Below are 16,700 nucleotides of genomic sequence, written 5' to 3'. Positions count from 1 at the left end.
TGATTTATGGCTGTAAACTCTAATTTAGCAACAGGCTGGTGAATACAATCACAAACAGTAATCTTCAGTTCCATGACATAATTACAGAGGTTGCTTTTGTGCAACCCACAGCTTTTAGAGGGACATGACTGCAGGACTGTGTTGAGTAAATGTCTGCTGGAAGGTGGTAGGCAGCCACATGGAGCATGACACACTAGCCTGGAAGCATAAAGGAAGATAATGTCACAACCAGGCCTGAGACTGCAAAAGGTCGCAACCCATCTGGTGTGGCCTTCAGAAAAAATTCTCCTGATTTTGTGGGCCTTTAGCGCCCAGCACCCTGAGAGGATTACTCGCCGTGGCTGCTCCATCTCACATTTTATAGAGCTTATGTACAGGTAATGGCCACCAGGGCTATTGTTCTCAGATGTGCGACTCTTGGTTGGCTTTGCCGGCATGTGGAACCCGTAAATGTGTACATTGCCTTAATGGGTCTGTTTGCAGAGTTATATGTGGATCGCAGGGAAGCAGAGGATGCATGCATGATTTGGATTCACGAGGCAATGCTGTACCCCACCCCGGACCCCAGACCAGTCTGGTGGCTTTTGATGAGGTCAAAGGGCTGGCAGGTCCATTCTCCAGCCTTGACTGAATGGAACAAACGCACCTGACCTTCAAAGATCTTCTCCATCTTCGAGTTTTCTGCACTGTCTACCCCTCTTTTCCATAATAACGCTTCTTTATTCCTTGTGTAGGATGAGAATGTTAGTTCTAAACAGTTTGAAACTTCAAAAACTTTCATGTGAGAAACACCACTGTCAATTTGAAGAAGAACCCTGTTATGCTTATTACTGGCCGTAAATGACTTCACTTCACTTCACTTTAAATGTATACTGTGTGCATTGGCAGCACTATTATTGTAACATTAATAAGAACATCTGTCAAAAGCAGAAACTCTTCATTAAAAGTTAATTTCCAAAAATGCGATGAAAAGAAAGAAAGTGCTTTGTGCTTTGACCCACATGAAAGTATGATGAGATTGTTTGGACAAGGTTCTGCTTGTTAGAGTAACAAAGGCTGGAATCTAAAAAGAAAATCCCCAGAGAAATGGGATCTATTCTGGATGAGGTCAGACTTGTGACCCTAGCTAATTTAAATGAGCTCGTGGTGCATCGCCGCTCTCGGCTCAGCGCGCTGACGCAGGGGGGATTTATGAGTGCTAATGTGATTGTGTGCTCGGTGACGCCCGCCGTGAACCCGTGGGGTAACATGCAAAGTGAGCGCAGCTGCTGTGTTAATTTTGACGTCCCGAGCAAGAGTAGCTGCCAAACGGCCTGGACGACTTACGAAAAACGATGACTGTCTCTGTTCAGGCTGGATTTGGAACTTTCTCAGCAGCCAGCGGCCTTCAGCCAGTTCAAAGTGATAGTAACACAATTAAAAACGTTACACAATGTCCATGAGACTACATCCTTGGCAGGATCAATGAGCACATTATAATAGTTCACAACGTAATTTTCAGAATTATATCTTAAAATGATGGCTAACTATATCTTATTGAAATAATTAAATGAATAAAAAAAATTATGGGAGGTACTACTGTACATGTTGTACAATGGCGGTATTAGTAGAGGCTGAAACTTTATCTCATTCTTACTAGAAGGGATCACTTGCCCAAGTCTGGAAGGACAAAATCCCATTTACTGATGTCAGACCATCTCTCAAGCATTTCTACAGTTCAGCAGAAAGGTTCAAAATAAACATTTCAGCACATTTCAACACTCCTTTAACATACATCCACTGTCCAACCATCACTGTTGCAGAGCCCTTTCACGGACCACCAGAATCCTGAATTTGGAATAACCTCCACAACATCATATGTGATATTTTATACAGAAACATAAAATCCTTTTTTTTTTAATTGCTAGATCTCCAGCACTACTTTAGCGTCCCTTAGCAGTTTTTCATGACCTGCTGTGGACTGAATAAATATCTTTAGAACAATTATTGTTTATGATGTATATTTTATGCTTATTTTTCAGGGTGGGTTGATTCAGGCCCTTGACTTATTGGAAGCCCATGGACCCGTACGCCTGTTCTTACATCCCACTTGTACCGTGGGACCTTAACTCAGGCTGAAACTGAATGCCCAGGGCGATCTGCTGGTAAATGAGAAACCACAAGCCAGTAACTGGAAAATCTAAATCTATTAAATCTATTCTAGCAGGTGTTAAAACACACACACACACACACACACACACACACACACACACACACACACACATGTACAAAGAGGCATAGGCTTATGTACAATATAAAACAATTACATAAAACACATGAGCACACTAGAATCCAGGTTTGCAGCTCTTGCAGCGCTTGCAGTCTCAAGGTCACCAGCTCTCAGTGGGAGGGACAGGGCTCATAAACACAGGGGTCAGGGTGCAGTTGTGCTTTCAGGGACACACCACTTCCTGCTGTGTGTGCAGATTTACACAGACTCACAGATGCCTGTTGCTAGTTTTCAGTCACATATGTGTACTAACATTTAGTCTTCTGATGCAAGTTACACACACACACTGTCCCCTCAACAGTTAAATTTCACATTCCAGGAGTATTACGTATGGCGGAGAGCTGCAGAAATGATTAAGGGAGAGGAGGGGAGAGAAGGAGCCAGAAAAAAAAGTGGAGGTGGAGAGAGAAAGAGAGAGAGAGAGATGAGCAGCATGGAGAACGAAGGACATTAAATTCTGGTTTGTTCTGCTAATCCTCACATGAACCTCAGCGTGTAGAGGAATAATATATTCCTCATCTCTCACTGGTCTTTTTTATTTTTATTATTATTGCTCAAATTCATACCTCAAGAGACTCAAGGGAGGTTCTCCAAAAACTGCCTATGAGACATAACTTTAAACCATAGAAAATAGAAAATAAACTATTAACTATAAAAAAAAAAGCAATGCAGCCTTTAATGAAACTAATAATGTAAATCTAGTCGTCCTGAGTTAGTAATATTTGAGATATTTGGAGATTTAGATGAATGAGCATAAAATTTGAAGTACCTTATTATTGGGCAGAAATGAGGTGTTATGACAATAAAAGTATTCTTACCTTTTGTTTTGCTCACATTGTTGCAACTGAGTATCTAAAGAAGTCTGATCATTGCTTTTCCTTTAATATTTACATCCTGGACATCACTTGCTCTTGTATGTATGAACAGTTGAATTTGTAAGTGCCGCAGCACATAAAGGATAGACAGAATCAAATAACCTCTCCGGTTCCCACCTTCCGCTCTGGGACTGGATAACATAGCAGGCCTGGATAAACACACAAATCCGTCATTCTACTGCGTAACTGTAGAGCCATTTGCTTTGTGATTTATGGGAACTATCAGTTCTTTAATATTGAGTTTTTCTCCCCGTCTGCAGCGCCTGAGGTGAAAGATTTTCCTTCTCATTTAAAAGCTCTGCTCTTAACGTACTGTTGTCAGTATATCACACGGACAGGTTCATACCTTCTGCAGAACTAGGGGTACCATGCATACGTTGGAACCAATACAAACACAGATTCACACAGCAACATGCACCGCAAAGCTGGCAACGTCCCATAAAGGCGCAAAAGACCGCCGAAACGCAGAAACATAACTCAATCATGGCCTTAAACTGCAAAAGTGCAACCATTTCAGCACATTTACTGCTCAAGAACCAGCAACGAACCATGACACATTATGGTTTCTCACATACGAGAGCAGGGCTAACACCCTCCTGTCAGACGGGGTACCGTCCGATTGCTTGTACTGTACTTTTATCACTTTCTTCAAAAATCTCACACCATTCCTTGGCTATGTGCATTCCATACTAAAGTCTTGGGGTCATCGCCGTGACCTCGGACTGGGTTCTAAGCTGCTTTTTCATCCCACGTAATTTGCAGGGCATACTGCAGCTGCCCTAAACCACTCTATGAGGCCTTTACCCTTAGTGCTCATTTCCAGAAAGCAATGCTGACAAACGACCATGAAATCACCATGGTAATGGAGTCATCCTGTGTTGTTCTCAGAGTTCAGATGAGACGTGGCCAGCAGTTTGTAAATCAGTCACATGTTTCCCTGTTTTATTGTGGTGGCTCTTATGGGACCTGCAGAAGCAGAATTAGGAGATGATAAGAGTGATAAATTTCATAAAAAATGTTGATCAATGCTCTTGTTTGACATGAACAGTCCATAAACCAGTGAGTTAAATGTAAAATCCTGTTATTGTGAAGAGTCACTTGCTATAAAGCCTGTCTGAAATCACCAGGAACAATTCACATTATTACCCAATGCACATACACAGATGTTGGAAGCGAGCATAAGGGGTCCATACGAAAGAGAGAGGAAAAAGTAAAAAAAAATCGTGAAAAGTAAAAAAATCCCAGTGAGTGCGAGAATCAGCAAAATCACAAAACGAGCCAAAGCAAATTCATAAATCAGCTATGAAACCCAGAGCCTCTCGAGTAGCGAACCGGCAACAAAACAGACAATGGGCTGCTTCCTGAGCTCGTTTTAAAGACGTGATGATATCTGCACCAAGGGCAGGTCGTCCTGGGATGATATCCAGGCCCAGGTTGGACCAGAATCCTGGCAGCTGGTCAGCATCTCCTTTCTTAAATTGGGTTGCTGTTCCCATGGGGACGAACCACAACAGCCAACCACACGAGGAACTGATTCAGAGGACAAAGTCCTCTTCAATTTCATAAACCGATGAATGCGTTACGTAATTTTATCCTCCTGCCTGTGTGCCTGTGAGACGATTTGTTTGAGTGTGTGTGTCACTGGTGTGTGTGTTATCTTTAGTAACACACGCAGGTATCCCGTATGGAGGCGGGGCCTCACAAAAACACTTTTTCTCAAGCAAGTAGATGGCATCAGGCGGTAGAAAACACAGAAGCAAGTCCGCCGAGGGCACCGAGATGCTGTCGTTATTGACTAGAGAAAAGCAGAACAAGCATGAGGGGGAAATCCCCCTTTCTTTCACTGGATGGAGGGCAACGGCATCAGGTGACGCTGGTGGGCTGGGTGTGAATACCTGCAATGTCACCACCACCAGCAGGAATGAGACAGATGGGCAAGGTACCAGAGGTACGGGCCGCGTCCCTTATCGTGCGATCTGATCGCACACCAATTTGCACAGCGAGCACAGTGTGTGTGTTTGTGTGACAAATCGGCATTTTAAACACACACCCACGCGCACTCAGTACTCCCTTGCTGTAACCAGAGAGACGTCTCCTGTGTCTGGACACTTTCAGGGCGATCCAGCGTATCTCGTGCTATTCCTGGAAATCCGTCTAAATGGCATCCTCAAAACAGCTTCGAGCGCAGATCCCTGAACTGTATCACATGACGCACAACATCTAATGAGATACGTGACACGACCAGGCCGTGTAGGTACATTTCTACAGAACAATGCAGCACAATCGTTTTTTTGTTTTTCTTGTTATCTAGCATGTTTCTAGGAAAATGCTGCTGATGCACGGCTTTAGTGGTAATTAGCCAAATAGGTGAAAAATGTCAATGCTAAAATAAACATAGCATTTAAAAAGTACTTTGTGCATATCAGCTTGCAAAGTTTTTCTTATCACGAATGAAGTTTCTTAAGTGAGTCCCAGATAAAGTCCTTGCAGGAGTCTGGTCAAAAGCCAATTCCCTGCATTCAAAACTCAGAACTCAGCCGTCAGTGCATACTAGAATAATCTATTCATGTTTTCATGGCCTGTACAGCATGTTCTAGAGCAGTTTTAGAATTTAAACAACAGATGGCAGCACTGCGTAAGTGATGGAAACAAGTGTGCTGTAGCGTTCACCAGTACATGTGCATAACCACACACACACACACACACACAAACACAAGCATGAATGACCCCTGTGTCATTGCAGTCCAGGCCAGAGTGAGGCCAGTAAGTCCAGGCCAGCGTGCTGCACCGGTGGAAACCGGTCTTTGTCCTTCCCATGGCTGTATGCATGTGTGTGCAACTAATGAGGCGCTTACTTCTCCAACACATCATCACTGAAATCATTTTCTTCATTTTCTTCATTGCCCTCTTTTTTCTCTCTTTTTCTAGGCCAAAAACCTTCAGACTTTCAGGAATAAATCGCCTGTGAGATTTCCTCTGAACTGTGTGTGTGCACACAAAGGGCTAAATAGTCGATTCACACGTTATGCATATGTAATCTATGCCTGAGTGTGGATACGGGGGCAGCGACAGAAGCCTGGCAGGAGCGGTTGAAGGGGTCATGGGGGGCAAGCGGCCAGCAGCCCAGTGTGTTGCGATGGCCCTGGGCTGTTCCAATGCATGAAGCCCAGCGATTTCAGTTTTCATCACCATCCCGCCGAATCTCTCTATTTCTCTCCCTGGACGCATCACCTTGCAAGAGCAGCTGCCTCCCGTCTGCTAATTCAAGCCTCTCATGTCCGCACATTGTGTGGAGCCTCATATTCCCTTTCTGTAAGGCAGGGGCTCCTAACCTTTTGTAAATCTCTTCAAGCTAAAGGATTTACCTCAAATTCTTTCTGAAATGGTCTAACTACAACATAATCACATCAGTTATTTATTTTCTGCCACTATGTGGCACTAAGGATGAAAACAGAGTGTCCTGCTGCGAATGGAATGGACCATTACCATTGATGAATCATGTTGCTCATAAACATGTATTAGACAGAACATCCTGAAAAAGTTGTGAGTATTTTATCAAAGTAAATTGCATCGTCACCCTGTCCGCTCTCATCAATCTAGCTGTCCAATGTGCTATATGGGTCTGGGATGTTCACACAAACAGACACAAGCGCACACATGCCTTCAGACCCCTTCTGCTCTGTGCACTGTGTCTCCCTCTGTCTGCCCTTATTAAGCCTGGCTGCACTGTCCCACTCTTCCCATCGTTGCATTCCAGTGTTGTGTTTATGTGGCCAGTCCTCAGTTCGGATGATCACCCTGTAATCCATGCCCGTCGCATCCCCGGTGCTATTATTAGGGTCACTCGATCTGGCCAGGAGCTCTGGAGCAAAGGGCGATAGACTGCCACCCTGCAGCCCGTGGGTGCTAATGTTATACCTACCTGCTGCTGATCGGCACAATCTCACTACTGACAAAAACATCCATTAAAAAGCTACAATGTTGGCCCAGAATAGAAGACAAGATGCCAAATATTTGTTTTGAAAATTATGGCAATAAGGTAGACTCAGGTTGCACTGATGACCGGCTCGCATAAAATGCTTCTCACAAAAAAATTGCATATGGCGCCATCTGCAGGTATTCCTTTCATTTCATTTATTTTTTTTTGAGGATAAAAAGTATTGTATTCAGGTAAATGCAGTATTAAGAAACCATATAAAGGAAGAAATGTAAGGCTCTTAAGAGGCTGATGCACCACTTGAAACATTTTCACCGAAAAGAGGAAAGGATGCAGAACATTCAGATTTAGATTTTGTATGAAACTCACATCCTTGTCAGACTAAGAAAGCTTGCCAGTCCTGAAATGTCCCCTTTTGACGAAAAAGCCTGAAGTTCAAAAGGAGATTTGACTTCAGGGTCATGGGTGCATGGCTTTCGTAATTCCCAGATTTAAGCTGTGTTACGTATGCACATCTGAGCATCACATGAGCTAGAGTCAGATGCATAATTCATGAACGGCATCATCCATTAGCTTTTAGTGTGGGCTTTAATCAAAATAATTGCTTAGCTGCCAAGCAATAAAGAGCTCCACTGAGTAAATTTATCTCCTTGCCTTGAGGTAATTAGCTATGTAAGTGGAACCCAGAGAGAGGAACCTGGCTATCCTGTTCTGTTCTGTCTCTCTCTCTCTCTCTCTCTCTCTCTGTTTGTCTGTCTGTTTTCACAATTCAATAATCGGTCTGCCCCATCTGCCTCTACATATGACCCTCTTCCTATCCCAGTGCCTGGAACAGCCCTTAGAAGAACCCAGATATTCCATAACCTTCCATGGTGCTTTCTGACCATGGGGCTTTTGACCTGCCTACTTTTTTTAATGGTTAAATTCTGTTAAAAACATTTTTTTAAGAGAAATGGCCTGAATTCATGGAGTCAGTGGTCTTTGATGGTCAGCATTAAATCAATAGACATTGACTAATCCTGTCTGTGGAGAAACATTGATCTTTAAAAGCATTTAGGCACATTGATGTGTAATGCTTTCCAATTTCCCCTGGACATCTGATCCCTGATAAAAAAAGCACCATTGTTATTTCCCTTGTTGTTTCATTCTTCATTGTTATTTCCGTTGTTGTTTCATTCTTTTTTCAATATCCTCAGGTATGGTGTTGACACTTTGCAGGCTACCAAGGGACACATAGACAGTAGCAAACCACAGTAATAAACTTTTCTTACCACAGCAAAAGCATTAATAATATATAAACACACATCAATAAAGCAGCTCCCAGCACCCTATGAGTCAGATGTGTGTTGACAGTTTAGTCAGGTTTCCGGTGTATTTTTGCTGCAGCGTAAAAATCGATAGAGCCTTGCTGCCTCAGCAGTGGGACACCGGCGGGCTACGTCCTCCCTCGGCGGCTCAGCACCGTGTACTACACCGCGCCCGCTGTGAATGGCCCTGCTCCGGGCCTCACGCCAGGCCGCTGCTGCGCCAGTCTGCTTCTCCACTTAGCCCGCCACTGCTCGTGCGTTAGGGAGTGGGGGCTCGCCGTGCGCAGCCGCGGGCAGAAAATAGCCTGATAATTGCCCCCATCATTTTGGGAATGCCAGAGGGGAACAAGGGCAAGGTAACATGGGTAAATGCCGCTTGTCATTTTTAGGGACATCCATGGTGACCAACGATGGCAGAGAGGACAGTGGGGTGGATGTATTATTTTAGCCCAATGCAGAGGTCATGTGAAATTATGATACATTGCAATGCAGCATTACTGCCTTCACCCACTATCCCTGTATCCCATGTACTGTACTTTTTCAATCTGGAATACTGACAAATGGAATCGTCCACATTTGTAATGTACGATGTGCTTTCAACATCCCACCCCCACTGGGCAGAGCTTCTTTTCTTACTCACTCCTTTGCTCATTTGAGCCATTAACCAGGGGTAGAGTAGGGGGTCTATTTATCTGTCCCCAAAGGAACAAGCTACAAAAGTAGCCCTGGGGATAATTACTGGCCCAGAAGGAGACAAAATGTGGCCTTACGGTACAAATAATGTTAAGATGTATCCTTAAAGATACAGTAAGGTACTTCTTTAAAAATAATGTTTATAAACATATGAACATGTTATGCTCCCATTACAAAGTTGAGGTCAGTAAAATAAGAGGCGCACTCCAGGATTGCAACACTCTGAGTGTGAAGGCAGCATGTTCCAGCCCCCCTGACAGGTCCGCTCATACCACACTGACACACTACAGCTTGGATTCCGCCCGGCTGGCATGTCCCACATGGAAATTAAAGAGAGTTTGGCTTTCATCTGCTGCAGACTGTTTAACGTTTCACAGACTTGAGGCCCATCAATCTCTATGTGTGTGTGTATATGTGTGTGTGTGTGTGTGTGTGTGTGTGTGTGTGTGTGTCAGTGTCTGGCCTCTTTGATTCCTGATCGCGAGAAGGTGCGTGACACAGGTGTTGGTATGTGCCCAAATTTGCTGGAATGCACGTCTGTTTCGGGGTACGCGTTGTTCCGACCCATCGGGGACAGAACTCTTCGGCCCAGATGTTCCATAGATTCCCACTGGCATGTCCTATTTATGTTAGGTGGATGTAGCCATGTGCTAATACTTGGAGGAGATAAAAATACTCAGAAATAATAAGTGTGTAAGTATAAGTGCTTCCACAGTCGGCCAGCTGGTGGGGGACCTGGGATGAACGTTGGAACTTCTGATTGGGTAAAAATAGAGTTCTTTTTCCAGAGGCTCACTCAGTGGCATTCTGTGGCGAAACAGGATCCCAGATCTAAAACGGAGCTTCGCTGCTCCACAGGGAATGCCATATGCATCCAGCATGCCCTTGATAGCCCCGTTTGGACTCTTGTAATGCATGGCCACACCATCGTTCCCACCCATCTGTGTTTTGAAGAAATAGTGTAGTGCCCAGGGTCCTGAGGCGATGAACCCTTGATGTGTTCTCAGAATAAGATATACATAGTGCTGATGAAGGCTGGAATCTGCTGTCATACAAAATCTATTCAACAGCAGGTCCTGAGGATTGGTTTTTGAGGAACTGTCTGAAACCCATGGCTCAATATCGCCTGCTTACAGTCGGTCAGAATCTACACATCATCCACAACTGTCTATTCACAATTTCACATCGCATGATGTTCAGGATTCTTGTAATGCTTCTCAAGGAAATGTTTCCTTAATCCCATTTGGAGCAAGTGGTGCCTGTGTCTGTCAACAAATCCGGTAGGATTTAAACACTGTTCCACTTCCCCCAAACTGTCAGTCACACAAAGTCATGCCAACATTCAGCTGGAAACACAGATAATAGTTTAGGGCCCCACACAGGACCACCAAGATCAGGTGGGTCACACCTCAACCATTAATCTGCAGTTATCTGGACACTATATATTCAAAATTATATTATATATATAATATATATTCATAAATAAAAAATAAAATAAAGATTAAAGCAGAATGAGCATATCCACCAGTGAAGTTTGTGTCTTTGCTAGCATTACTGAATAAAGGATAATCAAGCGACCATAAGGGACTGTCTACAAACTGCAAGGTGTACAAAACAAGTAATTCTAGTTAATCTATTAGTCTCTTCAATCATAACACATGGCACATAAACTAAGTCTCAAATGCTCAGATTAATATGTCTCACATGTAATGCATACAAGGATTATTTTTTAGAAATATTGACTGAGAGCATTTTTGTTTTGCACATGAACAAAATATATGAATCTCTCATGTGATTAGGTGGTGGCAAACCAGCACAATCCCTCATATGGAGCCAGGCCTGGTTTGGATCAATGTAAAGCCCTGCACTTCCCCAAAATGGATTGAATTATTCAGCGTACTGAACCACGTAGGAGCTACAGTCATTACCGTTCTGAATTTTTCAGAACAATGTGACGCCACCAGAATCCTTAACAAACGGTGTGGGATTCCAATGCTGTGTGGGCTTAATGGTTGGTTGGTCTGGATTCAGAAGCTGATTAACCCCATGCTTACACAGCCAAGATTTGGGATCTGTCTGGTGTCTGGTGCACAGTCGTGGCACATGATCAACAAGATGTAGGAAACTGTAACTGGAATCCATCCTAGGAAGTCTATGCCAGCCCTGGTTAATTAAATCTACTTCTTTTTGACATTCAACTTTATCTATGTTGATGTCCATAAACACACTGTTAAATCCATCACACATATATGCTTTTCCTGGGTGCTCCATTGCTTTTCCTGGGTGCTCCACTTGGAATGAGCAAGCCCCCCCATTTCGACTATGATACCTTCTGACGGTGAAAGTGGGAACTGGCTGGCTTGTTTGTGGTGGCATCTGAGCCACATGAACAGAATAACCCAATTGCTGCCAAACGGTGACAGTGACAGCCTGCCACCCTCTCGTCTGCCTCTCTCTCCAGGATGTAGGCTTCAAATGTCGTCCCTTGACCCATGTGCGGGGACTGGTGTATCACGTTCATGCAGGGATATCAGATGCCCAGTCGCCCAAACATGCTGGGGCTCAGAAGTTCCATGTGGCCACCACACTGGCAGCCTTTCAACAGCCATACAGTATAGGATCACTTGCTAGCTGCCGTCTACTTTATTTGTATGAAACTTGATTTGCACAGGTAGTAGTGGTAGATTCTGTAATCTGCAGCAAGCTTGAAAGCACATGTCACAAGGCTTCTAATCCACTCTGGCATCCAAATTCACCACTGACCACCAGCATTCCAGACAATGGACAGATATACAGACAAGGATAAAGCATGCTACGTAAAATGACCTTAGTAACGGTTCTCATGAGCCAAACAGAAAAAAAACGAGAGCCTTGCAAACAGAAACAGAGAGTGCTGGAGGGTGAAATGAACATGCCTCACTGCGGAGAGAGTTGTGGAGCACAAGGCGCGGGCTTTGGTGCTTACCTCTCAGAGTGACCGCGTGTCCCCTCCCGGTGCAGACGCGTGGCTGTCAGGCTCCAGGCCACTCTGGGAGGGAACGTTATCCACCCAAGGGGTTTCCCTGATAACCCCCCAACTTCTCCTTCTTCCTTTTTGCCCTTCTTCCTTCTTTTTTTGTTCCTCGTCTCTTCCCTTCTGCTTGGTGCACGGTGTCCTCACTTTGCCTTTGGTCAATTCAGGTGCACTGAGAGCGAGGAGGAGAGGACAGAAGGAGGAGTAGAAGGAGGAGTTAAGTCAAGTGGGTGGTCTTACTGACAGAGTCAGAGAGAGATAAAGGGAGTAGAAGAATGCAAAATGGTACTGTAGTTATTCAATTGTTACCTTTTATATTTTACTCATGTAAATCCATGTTTTTCTAGCATCACTTTTCTTCTATTTACTGTTGAGCTGAAAGCCAGAACAAGATGTATATTCATTGACCTGACTTCAAACAAAACAAAATATCATATTTTAATCGAGAACACTTAAGACATAGATGGAAATTATGGCGCATATGTTTTTAACCCCCATGTGTTTAAGCTTTGTAGAGTCACAGCTATCAGCCCCAGTGCTATATATAAACCTAGCCCTTCACCACCCACCTCCAATGGTCCAGCCAGATGGCCATGGCGAGACTGCACTCTCAGGACTTCAGAATGGACACTGACAAAAAAATAAAGGCATGGATAGACAGGCAGAGGACACAACTGCCCATGAATATGATTTTGAATTGGTCCAGTAAAATACACATTCAAAAGAAATTCATCGTTCAATTGAATGCTTTTTTGTAGACTTAATGTTTGTTAATTGTTAATAGAAACATATGGTTTGTCCAATTACTCAGTAAGCACTCGGTCAAGCACCTTGCAATTGGTACATAATACCAATTTAATACAGTCATGAGATATGTACACTGCCCTAATGCTACATCTGACAAAATGTTTCTCTGTGAGTTTCTCTGTGAATCTGTGCATTTATTCTCTATTCTTGATCTATTCTTGATCTATATATCTTTGCAAGATATATAGATCAAGAATAGATCAAGAATAGAGAATAATGCAAGATATATAGATTTTTGCACATTTTTTGCACATTTTTTTTTAGGATTTTCTGTGTTATTTTTAGGCCCTTTAAAAGTAAGTAGTAAAGCAGAAATAAAAATCACTTGGGGTGGATGTAGGGCATATAAACATTCAGTATGGGCTCGAGAACACTCATCTTCTGCAGATGCTTAGTCAGTATGATTTTGTAAGGCTCTTGTGTCCACTTTCAGAATATCTGCAATACAGGCTGTTGGGATTTCCCCCGTGTGTGTGTGTGTGTGTGTGTGTTTTGCATTTAAGTGCTGCAGAGCTTTAGCCAGGCTCTCCAGGACTGGTGGAGCATGTGCATGTGGATGTGAGAGAGGGAAATAGACCGGCTGAGCAAGGTGAAAGAGCATTTTGTGTTGCCAGTGCTTGTGTGTGCATTCACATGTGAGGGGACATGTTTGCAATGACAACCCTTGACTCTCACGCAGCGAGTCAAGGCTCTCTGTGTGGCTGGTTGCGTGGTGCCTGGAGAACAACAGAGACACCTGTTGTCCTTCTCAGAGGAGATGGCCTGCACCTCCATTGGGGTTTCCACTGAAAAGGCACAATCGCTGAATGTCCAAAAACAGCAACAAACATGCTATCTTTCACACTAAAATTTTTTATTGGAAACAAGCTTGGTTAGTTGTTGACAATCAGTGACAATCAGGGATTGGCTTGCCAAGCTTTTCCTGTACTCCCAGGTGCCATCTGTTCCATGCTGTCTTTGACGTATGTTGGACCAAATTCATGTCATACAGGTCTCATGAGCTCAAAAAGGATCTCTGAACAATAATCAATCCGTAATTGAAGAAAAGCACTTACATCATCAACATTATTTAAAATGCGTAAACTTGTTTTTCAAGACCATGAGTGACGCTAAATTTGTCCCTTTTGTGGGTGTTGACCCTGCAACCATGTCCAGAGATTTTCTTTCCTTGTTCCCCAAGGCTACAGCTGAAATCAGCTAAAATGTTTGATTTTAATAAGCTCGACACTGATTGATGTTACACAATGTGTTCTAGGTACCAACATCCTCCCCCTTTTAAAACCCGAAACAATCATTTGGATATTCAGTTTAATAGACCAGTAGACTGACCACCAAAACATTATTAAGGATGCCCTGGAGTCACTAAAAGATGTCTGAAAGATATCTATTGGTTTATGGTACCAAGATGTCAGCAGCAACTAGTGCTATTTGCAAAGTGGGATCAGATTTGTCCTGAGGAATCTGGAGGATAAGACAACACCTTGGACTCTTGAACAAGGCCACATTATTCTGCTGATAGGGCCATCTATGCAAGGCCACCGCAGGCCACCTAGGCAATTAATAAGCCATGACCAGTTCTGAAGGTCTAACTCAGTAATATCACTGTTGTGGCTGAGCATGTGCCTCCAAACTCCAGCATGTGCAAACTGTAGACTACATGCATTCAAAACTAAATTAACCCAGACTGACTAAGCAGATATGCGGTGCTTCAATGTCCAAGTTTCCACCTGCCCGTGTCTCTGCTATACCAAGCTTCATCCTAATTCAGGAAGCCACCTGGATGGAACAGGAATGTGGATCCAGAATTAGGAGATTAGTATATAAATATATATACAGTGTGTGTGTGTGTGTGTGTGTGTGTGTGTGTGTGTGTGTGTGTGTGTGTGTGTGTATATATATATTAGTTCATATGTAAAAGGAGACAGCATGTATGATTTTGTGAACATGGACTTGTGTGCTGTTGTGCTCTTCTTTCTTTAATTATTCTCAGAGCTGCATGCACAAGCCATTACTGTAATTAACTCCATGATTGCCTATGGCCTGATGTTATCTAAAGAATTTTGATACTACCGCTATTTTTTATTTCTATATTTTTACTTCTGAGTTGCAACTGCGGTTTTGCGGTACTATGTGGGTCACAAATGCCACAAGTGGCTACGACCACACATATGCTGCGGTAGTGAAAGATGTTATTACGGTGGCATCTGTGGGCATATTCACAGTGACAAATGGAGCCCAATAGCTTGCTGGAGTGCTGCTGCACTCAGAGGCTTGTCATGGCTCACAGCAGGGGTCTGCTGAAAGAGCTCATCAGCAGGGGTCCAGTTTAATGGCCAGTCTGTCATCTGACAGCAAAGCCCCGGGATGCCCGACTGGACTAAAGGCTTATGGGAAACACTGGTTGCTATAGTGTGTGTCTCTTCCTGGCTCTCTTATTTTTGTATTTCCTAATAAAATGGACACCACTGCAGTGGCTGTAAATGTCATTATGTCTGCAAGGACACGTCGCAGGTGACCAGTCAGTGGGTGCATGGGATTAGTCGCGATCTGGGGTGGGTGGAGAAAGCAGTCATGTGACTCTCCTCCTGCTGTCCCTCCTGTCTCCCCACGCTCCCACCCATAAATCTCTGCTTTACTGTCCTCTTTACTCTGCCGGACGGTGATCGTCGGACGGTTGAAAGGCAGAGGTATTTATGACGCAGCGTTCGCTCCGTTCTTCCGTTCCTGGAGCTCCCTGAACCCAGCCACTCAGTATGAAGTGCGGGGTTTAAAGATAGCCGTCAGTTTTGCTTGGCTATCTGTTCTGTATAAGAGAGGAGTGTGTGTATAAATATATAAATGTGTGTGTGAGCTGAGAGGAGGAGCTGAGGCAGCAAGACCAACTGGACTAAGAGGGGGGTGTATTTTGAGACCCGGCCCTGGCATTGACCGCTCGGCTAATGTGAGTGGAGAGCAGACGCGCTGCGGTTGTGGCGGTTTGTCTCATGGGTTTAGCAAAACCACAGAACATGTGCAGGTACACAGCTAATAAAATCAACCATTGCTATTCATAAAAAGAGGCAGGAACTTAGGAGAGGGAGGGACAGGGGGAGAGAGAGAGAGAGAGAGAGAGAGAGAGAGAGAGAGAGAGAGAGAGAGAGAGAGAAAGCTGACTCATATGAAGCTGTCGGGTCACCTTGAGGAGATGGACAATCTGAGACTGTCTGGCATGTTTTAATGGATGCTTTGGTAGAGGTCGAGAAAGAAAATCAAAGAGCAAATGGTGGATTGTGAAAAGAAAAGAATAAAAAAACGTAACAACATTTGGAACCTTTGTAACAGATGAGCTGATGGCCAAATTAAAAATAAATTAATTATGAAAACAATGACTTCCATTGACCATTTGATCCTTCTGAAGAGAGAAAGACAGTTGGGTTTGTCTTTCCCTGCTTGTAGCTAAGTTATTTAACTAAAATGATGAATAAAATACAATTATTAAACACCTTAATATTTCCTCTTTAAAACTGGATGTCAGTAAGTCATATTCTTCCCTTTTGGAGAATATTCCTATGTGCAGATGTGTTGTTAAGAAAGCTTTCTGATGCTTTATATAAGTGCCTGGTCTTGGAATGACAGACATATTAATATCCACTCAGCTATGCCATATATCAATCACAGATGAAAAACGAGTTCATCACAGATATTAAAACGTAAGATATAAAATCCCCTTTCCCTCCTGCAGCTGTTATTATTTTAAATGTGTTGGGCCATTAATATAGACAATCACTTAAAGATCAACTTAATGTATCTTCTATTTGTG

At 43.5% G+C, this 16,700-nt stretch overlaps 1 protein-coding gene across 2 annotated transcripts in view; it reads right to left on the bottom strand.

The window, feature by feature from the left end:
* filip1l (filamin A interacting protein 1-like) overlaps nt 1-12,248 on the bottom strand; it is a 49,970-nt gene extending 37,722 nt beyond the window's left edge. For both annotated transcript variants that reach the window (XM_028980602.1, XM_028980603.1), the window contains exon 1: nt 12,047-12,248. The gene's annotated coding sequence lies outside the window, so the exon portion shown is untranslated. The remainder of the gene's footprint in view (nt 1-12,046) is intronic.
* Between the last annotated feature and the right edge of the window lie 4,452 nt (nt 12,249-16,700).

The sequence above is a fragment of the Denticeps clupeoides genome, chromosome 5 (assembly GCF_900700375.1).
Source record: "Denticeps clupeoides chromosome 5, fDenClu1.1, whole genome shotgun sequence".
Taxonomy (NCBI): domain Eukaryota; kingdom Metazoa; phylum Chordata; class Actinopteri; order Clupeiformes; family Denticipitidae; genus Denticeps; species Denticeps clupeoides.
Note: the sequence above shows the minus strand (reverse complement) of the source record. Positions and strands in the feature narration are given on the sequence as shown.